This window comes from Taudactylus pleione, unplaced genomic scaffold (genome assembly GCF_031769625.1).
Source record: "Taudactylus pleione unplaced genomic scaffold, aTauple2 ptg000040l, whole genome shotgun sequence".
Lineage (NCBI taxonomy): Eukaryota > Metazoa > Chordata > Amphibia > Anura > Myobatrachidae > Taudactylus > Taudactylus pleione.
Window position 1 is genome coordinate 8570474 of NW_028284442.1, and position 8983 is coordinate 8579456.

The 8983-nt window shown below is 44.1% G+C and overlaps 1 protein-coding gene across 1 annotated transcript in view; it reads left to right on the top strand.

Annotated features, from left to right (window-relative positions):
- The first annotated feature begins 250 nt into the window (after positions 1-250).
- Positions 251-8983, top strand: part of METTL25 (methyltransferase like 25) — a 326584-nt gene continuing 317851 nt past the window's right edge. Inside the window, exon 1 of the mRNA XM_088454388.1 lies at positions 251-345. The gene's annotated coding sequence lies outside the window, so the exon portion shown is untranslated. The remainder of the gene's footprint in view (positions 346-8983) is intronic.

The window sequence follows — 8983 nt, forward strand, 5'->3', positions numbered from 1 at the left end:
CAACATTTCTGTCCCTCCAGGAGTCTTCTTCAAGATGGTCACTCTCAGCAAACTCAAGTATTACCACAACACAAGTAAAATCATGCAGGAGAAAACAAGAGCTGCTTCTCAGACCCCCATTTTATACCTCATGTCAAACAGGATGTGACATCACCAGAAGTTACATCACCATGGCACTTCCTGTTTGACATGAGGTATAAAATGGGGGCCTGGGAAGCAGCTCTGGTTTTTACTGCATGATCATCCAAGTGTTGTGACAAACAATACCTGGATTTGCTTAAAGTGTCATCATCTTGAAGAAGGCTCTGAGAGGGGCCAATACATTGGTGTATGGTGTACTACTGGGTATGTTAAAATAAATGCGACTTTCTTTTGCATATTTTACACTAAGACTGGAGAGTGCCTTTTTTTTTTTTTTGCTTCCTGTGGATTACAATTCTAGACATTTGGATTTCCTTTTGGGTTCTCCTTGGAGTGCACTCCAGCAATTTATCATCTGATGGTGAGTGCAGGATTTCTCTTTACATATATGCTGGTATGCTGTCACACCCTGTGGGTAACTGCAGATTAAGCACTCAGAGATTGATGTCACACAACATGGTGGAGCTGCTAATCCACAGAATTGTATGCTGGAAAACACACATGTGGTCTATGCAACTGTGGTCTGAGCAGTTATCTGGCTCCCACATCCCACTCAGAGCCTGCTATCTTCCCATTGGATCACCAACAATCTCACTGGATTCCAACATCCTTTTCACTCCATACATCCATTTTTTTCAGAATACACATTCAGCTCCCTAATTGTTAAAACTATCATACTCTGTCTATGTATGTGCACTTTCCTCCCCTACACGCCTCCATGCTGCTATATCTTCCCCAATCCCTACTGCTCTGTGGTCTCCCAACTGTTCTAGTCTGTGTTCCCTCATCTGCCCCAATCTCTTTCCCACGTTGTCTTCTTGCATCTTTTCCACTGTTTTCTTCCACCACTGCTTTCCCCCCAGCCACATTGCTCTCATCTGTGGCACTTTTTCTTCCTCCATCTTCACCACTCTGCCCCTGCCAACTGTCTCCCCCTACCCCACACAATCAGTCTTCCTCCCCATCTGCACCAGTCTGTCTTCCCCAATCCCTACTGTTGTGTGTTCTTCCATTTGTGCTAGTCTGTATTCCCTCAATCTGTCTTTACCCATCTGCTATGCTCTGTCTTCCCATGTTCATGCCACTCTATATCCCCACCATCCGCACCACTGTTTTTTACCCATCTGCATCACTTTGTTCCCCCCCACTTTCCGCACCAGTTTTCCACCCATCTGCATCACTTTTGCTTCCCCCCACCTCTGTACTGCTTAATATTCCCATCTCCATGCCTTTCTGTCTCACCCATCCACACCACTCCTCCCCTCTGCGCAGCTCTATCTTCTGCTCAGACCACAGTTGCATAGACTGCATGTCTGTATTCCAATGAGCACACAATTCTGTGAATTAGCAGCTGTTTTGTGAGTGACAGCAATTAGCAGTTAACCATATGGTGTCATGGCATACCACATCTGTATTGCACAAGGAACACGTCCATTAAGGCATCAACCTTAATGATCGGAATTGCATTGGTTTTTTGAGTTTGAGTGGCAGAAATTCAGTAGGTTTTGTGACATTTCAGTTCATGTCTAATGAAGCCTAAATGGGACATGTGAAACCGTAAGGTTTTTTGTTTATGGAATTTCATTGGTTTTTTTTTACATTTATTAACCATATCAATAATGTGTTCCTTTAACATAATCATAATTTACTCTAGTATAAACCACCTAGCTCACTAATCTACCCGAGTATTATCCCATGTTATATCAATCATATGTGCCTGTTATAATACATAATTACCCCAGTATAGACCTAGTAGCTCACACATGTATCCCCAGTATAATTCCTGTATGAGCAGTCATGATGTATATTTGATATAATGCGTGCACACACTATGCTGGGAGGTGAATGTGGGTAGGATGGGATTGCTAGGCGTGCACACACTATGCTGGGAGGTGAATGTGGGTAGGATGGGATTGCTAGGCGTGCACACACTATGCTGGGAGGTGAATGTGGGTAGGATGGGATTGCTAGGCATGCACACACTATGCTGGGAGGTGAATGTGGGTAGGATGGGATTGCTAGGCGTGCACACACTATGCTGGGAGGTGAATGTGGGTAGGATGGGATTGCTAGGCGTGCACACACTATGCTGGGAGGTGAATGTGGGTAGGATGGGATTGCTAGGCATGCACACACTATGCTGGGAGGTGAATGTGGGTAGGGTGGAATTGCTAGGCATGCACACACTATGCCGGGCGGTGAATCCGGGTAGGATGGGATTGCTAGGCATGCACACACTTTGCCGGGCGGTGAATGCGGGTAGGATGGGATTGCTAGGCATGCACACACTATGCCGGGCAGTGAATGTGGGTGGGATTGTTAGGCATGCACATTAATGTCTCACAAAGAGGCCATGTGGGCCATCTATCAGTAGCAGTGTCTACACACCCAGTAACACAACAGCAATGTACAGCTGCACAATACACACAGAGAATATAATATATACATGCATTTCTCCGTCCTTCTGTCACCAAGGGCCCGAGCATGACACAGACACAATAAATAAAGCTACACAAATTCAGGACAGTTGAGTGCGCTGCACACTACGTCTTCTGGGAGTTGTAGCTCCTTGCATGTTACTTAATAATGGCTTCAACTGAGTAACACGTCCTATGCGGAACTACAGTACCCATAGCACACAACTCTGATAACCAGCACAGTGCCCTTGTCCCGTCCTCTGTCACTGCTGGAGGAAAATCCCAGACACCACCACCAGCTACAGGTGGGTACCAGTGACTGAGCCGCCAACAGTAGCGCGGGTGACCTGCTTCTATATGCAGGGCCATGTGTAAAACGAGCACGGCATTGCAGTGTAGTTACATTACACACAGCGTGGGGGGCACACATGGCAGTGTGAGGAGACATGACATGTATAGGATATATTAGCAGGTATATATAACATGTTAGGTGACAGGACATGTATTGGATATATTAGGATGTGTGGAAGACAGGACATGTATATATGACGTACATAGTCAGGTGCATAAATATTGGGACATTGACAGAATTTTCATATTTTGGCCTCTATTCACCACCACAAAGGCTCTGAAATGAAACAAACAAGATGTGCTTTAATTGCAGACTTTCAGATTTAATTTGAGGGTAATTACATACAAATCAGGTGAACGGTGTATGAATTACAACAGTTTCTATATGTGCCTCCCACTTTTTAAGGGGCCAAAAGTAATGGGACAAACTAAACAATCCTAAATCTAACATTCACTTTTTAATACTTTGTTGCAAATCCTTTGCAGGCAATTACAGCCTGAAGTCTGGAACGCATAGACATCACCAGACGCTGGGTTTCATCCCTGGTGATGCTCTGCCAGGCCTCTACTGCAAATGTCTTCAGTTCCTGCTTGTTCTTGGGGCATTTTCCCTTCAGTTTTGTCTTCGAGTGAAATGCATGCTCAATCGGATTCAGGTCAGGGGACTGACTTGGCCATTGCATAACATTCCACTTTTTAGCCTTAAAAAACTCTTTGGTTGCTTTTGCAGTATGCTTCGGGTCATTGTCCATCTGCACTGTGAAGCGCCGTCCAATGAGTTCTGAAGCATTTGACTGAATATGAGCATATAAAATTGCCCGAAACACTTCAGAATTCATTCTGCTGCTTTTGTCAGCAGTCACATCATCAATAAATACAAGGGAACCAGTTCCATTGGCAGCCATACATGCCCACGCCATGACACTACCACCACCATGCTTCACTGATGAGGTGGTATGTTTTGGATCATGAGCAGTTCCTTTCTTTCTCGTCATCACTCTGGTACAAGTTGATCTTTGTCTCATCTGTCCATAGAATGTTGTTCCAGAACTGTAATGGGTTTTTTAGATGTTTGGCAAACTCTAATCTGGTCTTCCTGTTTTTGAGGCTCACCAATGGTTTACATCTTGCGGTGAACCCTCTATATTCACTCTTGTGAAGTCTTCTCTTGATTGTTGACTTTGACTCCTGGAGAGTGTACTTGATTAGCCAACTGTTGTGAAGGGGTTTTTCTTCACCAGGGAAATAATTCTTCTGTAATCCACCACAGTTGTTTTTCGTGGTCTTCCGGGTCTTTTGGTGTTGCTGAGCTCTCCGGTGCGTTCTTTCTTTTTAAGAATGTTCCAAACAGTTGATTTGGCCACACCTAATGTTTTTGCTATCTCTCTGATGGGTTTGTTTTTTGATTTTCCAGCCTAATGATGGCTTGCTTCACGGATAGTGACAGCTCTTTGGATTTCATTGAGCGTCGACAGCAACTGATTCCAAATGCAAATGTCACACCTAGAATCAACTCCAGACCTTTTACCTACTTAATTGATAATGAAATAACGAGGGAATAGCCCACACCTGTCCATGAAATAGCTTTTGAGTTGATTGTCCCATTACTTTTGGCCCCTTAAAAAGTGGGAGGCACATATAGAAACCGTTGTAATTCCTACACCGTTCACCTGATTTGGATGTAATTACCCTCGAATTAAATCTGAAAGTCTGCAGTTAAAGCACATCTTGTTTGTTTCATTTCAAAGCCATTGTGGTGGTTAGAGGCCAAAATATGGAAATTCTGTCAATGTCCCAATATTTATGCACCTGACTGTATGTGAAGTGTTAGGACATGTACATGGTATATTATACATATGACATAATGGAAGCTGAGGGGGACATATGAGGCTGTGGGACGCCGCCATCTTCCTGGACCCGCCCTGACGGTAGTTTTGATTTCGGTCTAACACCTGGAGATCAGTCTTTGCCTGAGCTTGGGCGGCGCTGCTGCCGGGATATCCGGGCATTTCCCCCTGCTCTCCGCTTGGAGACATGATCCGAAATTGTCTTCATCTTTCTGCCCAACTGTTTACTCGGTCACTGCCATCTTCCTGGACCTGCCCTGACCGTAGTTTGCATTTACTTTCCACAAAGCGCTGTCAGTCACAGCTGGCACACAGCCAACCAATGTTTCATACCTGAGGGCTCCGTCAGCATGGAGCTTCATCTCACAGCCTGTCGGAAACTATTATCTACATAGTACACCATGTTTCTCCTCCTAGTTCTGCAGGTTACTCTGTACTGGGCTGCATGGTCTCCAGGAAGTGCAGGAGGGTCCTCTGCTCTGGCTGGTGTACTGTACAATACACAAGGGGGTCCAGCTGTGTGAAATATCTGGTAGATGGCAACAGAAATGTCCACCAGGGAGGGAGCACTTGCTGCCACCCAGATAGTCGGCTCAGCAGAATGGCATCACTCCAGGACATCGGTATCACATACAGAGGCAGCAGGAGTTTCGATGTGCAGGATAGAAGTTGTAAGATGTGCAGCAGCCTCTTCTTGCCAACGTTTTATTGCCCGCTTTCTGCTATCCCGTGCTGCTGTCTCATTGGTGCAGCCCACTGCTCCCGAAGCCCTGGAGGTGTAGTTTCGGTCATATCTCCCTGCTCTCTGCCTGGAGACATGATCCGGAACGGTCTCCACTTACTGACCCGGTGTGTCTTCCTGTGCAGGGGTGAGTCAGTGTGGCCGCTCTGCTGCTGGGCCTTGTACTGTTATAGATATATTTATCTAATAGCTTACACCAATACATACACTATATATACAATATATATATATTAAACACCTAAAAAAATTGGGATGCGGGCTAAAAGGTAGCCATGTTTGTGCACCCAAGTGAAGCCACTGTACACCCCTTGCAGGAGGCCACCTACTGAGCATGTAAGCAAGTTGAACTTCATATTTTGGCCAATGGTTAAACTGCAATTTTCTCAATTACTTGAACCACAAACCATACTGAAACAAGAGCTACCTAACAAAACAAACCTCAGTTCCACACATCCATGCCAAATTTCAGCTTAGTATGTCCAATAGCTTTTGAAATGCAGCCCCTGAAACACCATGCCCTTATAATAAAGCACTTTTGAATTTTCTGCTGATTTTCCTCCTGAATAAATAAGGGACGTCATGATCATGTGCTGTATGAGACTCCTCTGAAACTGCTCGAATGAGGCTTAAACTCATAAATGTGAGCGGTGCAAGGGTTTTACTGTGATAACGTGCCCACACCCACCCCAAAATCCCCCTGCCCCACTATCACAAAACTGTATGTAATTCCCTTCCAGTTCACCTGCTAAAAAGCAGTCATGTTTATGCACCCAAGTGAAGCCACTGTACACGCCCCTACAGGAGGCCACCAACTGACATTGCTCAGCAAGTTGACATTCCCTAGCTCTATAAAGGAGCATTTGTGGGCTAATGGTTTAAAAACCGTAAATTTCTCAATTACCTGAACCCCAAAAGCACATACTCTGGAACAAGAGCTACCTAATAAAACAAACCCAAAGTCTAAATTCGCCCTCTACCTTCAGTTATGCCTTCCCAAAAAGCACCCGTAGACTACTGCAGAAATGTGGTCCTAACTGAGTGTAAGAAAAAAAACTAACATTGAGAACTTTAGATTGTTCCCAAAACCTAATTTTTTGTGTGTTTGGCATGCAGCAGCGAGCGACTGTTCTACCAGTCTATGCCAAATATCAGCTGGGTATCTCAAATAGTTTGAGTTGTAGCCCCTTAAACACCATGCCCCCCTCTCTGTAATTATCTCAGAGAATGATGTTTTTTTTTTTTATTCAGCCGTAATTTAAGGGCTCAAAGTGCCATAGCACGCTATCCCAGCAATTTATCTCACCGGCCATCATGACGCCAGAACCACTGTGGAATGCATGCGACTAACCAGAAGTGCTAGAGTGCTGCCACAACAGGGGGTGCCCTCCAGTGGTAAAAACAACTCCCAAAACTAAGGGCACAGTTAAGCATATACAGTCAGGTCCATAAATATTGGGACATTGACAGAATTTTCATATTTTGGCTTCTATTCACCACCACAATGGCTTTGAAATGAAACAAACAAGATGTGCTTTAACTGCAGACTTTCAGATTTAATTTGAGGGTAATTACATCCAAATCAGGTGAACGGTGTAGGAATTACAACGGTTTCTATATGTGCCTCCCACTTTTTAAGGGGCCAAAAGTAATGGGACATACTAAACAATCCTAAATCTAACTTTCACTTTTCAATACTTTGTTGCAAATCCTTTGCAGGCAATTACAGCTTGAAGTCTGGAACGCATAGACATCACCAGACGCTGAGTTTCGTACCTGGTGATGCTCTGCCAGGCCTCTACTGCAAATGTCTTCAGTTCCTGCTTGTTCTTGGGGCATTTTCCCTTCAGTTTTGTCTTCATCAAGTGAAATGCATGCTCAATCGGATTCAGGTCAGGGGATTGACTTGGCCATTGCATAACATTCCACTTTTTAGCCTTAAAAAACTCTTTGGTTGCTTTTGCAGTATGCTTCGGGTCATTGTCCATCTGCACTGTGAAGCGCCGTCCAATGAGTTCTGAAGCATTTGACTGAATATGAGCATATAATATTGCCCGAAACACTTCAGAATTCATTCTGCTGCTTTTGTCAGCAGTCACATCATCAATAAATACAAGGGAACCGGTTCCATTGGCAGTCATACATGCCCACACCATGACACTACCACCACCATGCTTCACTGATGAGGTGGTATGTTTTGGATCATGAGCAGTTCCTTTCCTTCTCTTCCCATCACTCTGGTACAAGTTGATCTTTGTCTCATCTGTCCATAGGATGTTGTTCCAGAACTGTAATGGCTTTTTTAGATGTTGTTTGGCAAACTCTAATCCTGTTTTTGTGGCTCACCAATGGTTTACATCGTGTGGTGAACCCTCTATATTCACTCTTGTGAAGTCTTCTCTTGATTGTTGACTTTGACACATATACATCTACCTCCTGGAGAGTGTTCTTGATTTGGCCAACTGTTGTGAAGGGGTTTTTCTTCACCAGGGAAATAATTATTTTGTCATCCACCACAGTTGTTTTCCGTGGTCTTCCGAGTCTTTTGGTGTTGCTGAGCACTCCGGTGCGTTCATTCTTTTTAAGTATGTTGAAAACAGTTGATTTGGCCACACCTAATGTTTTTGCTAGCTCTCTGATGGGTTTGTTTTGATTTTTCAGCCTAATGATGGCTTGCTTCACTGATAGTGACAGCTCTTTGGATCTCATATTGAGAGTTGACAGCAACTGATTCCAAATGCAAATGTCACACCTAGAATCAACTCCAGACCTTTTACCTGCTTAATTGATAATGAAATAATGAGGGAATAGCCCACACCTGTCCATGAAATAGCTTTTGAGTTGATAGTCCCATTACTTTTGGCCCCTTAAAAAGTGGAAGGCACATATAGAAACCGTTGTACTTCCTACACCGTTCACCTGATTTGGATGTAATTACCCTCAAATCTGAAAGTCTGCAGTTAAAGCACATCTTGTTTGTTTAATTTCAAAACCATTGTGGTGGTGAATAGAGGCCAAAATATGAAAATTCTGACAATGTCCCAATATTTATGGACCTGACTGTATCAATCAAAACTTAGGGCCTGATTCAGCAAGGATCGCTATTCTGCACACACGGCAGTTGACAATATTAGCGGTGAAATGCAAATGTTTGCAGTCGCATTGCGATCACAGCTTACCATAAGGACACCCACTTCCCCCTTACACCTATCTGTATACTTAGTCAACATAATGAAATAATCAGTAACATCGGACCTATACGCATAGCTAAGAGCAAAAAAAGAGAGAAGACCGTGGGAGTAAGGGGAAAAAAGGTGAGAGAAGAGGACCATGAGGGGGAGATTGTGGTGGATAGGGGAAATAAGGGTTAAAGAGGGGGGGAAGGGGGTGGGATGGAAAGAGACTAAAACAGTGAAGAAAGATGAGGGTAGCGGAAGAGGGAGAAAAACCTAGTCCAAAGCTAGCAACTACAAAATGACTGGTCCAAA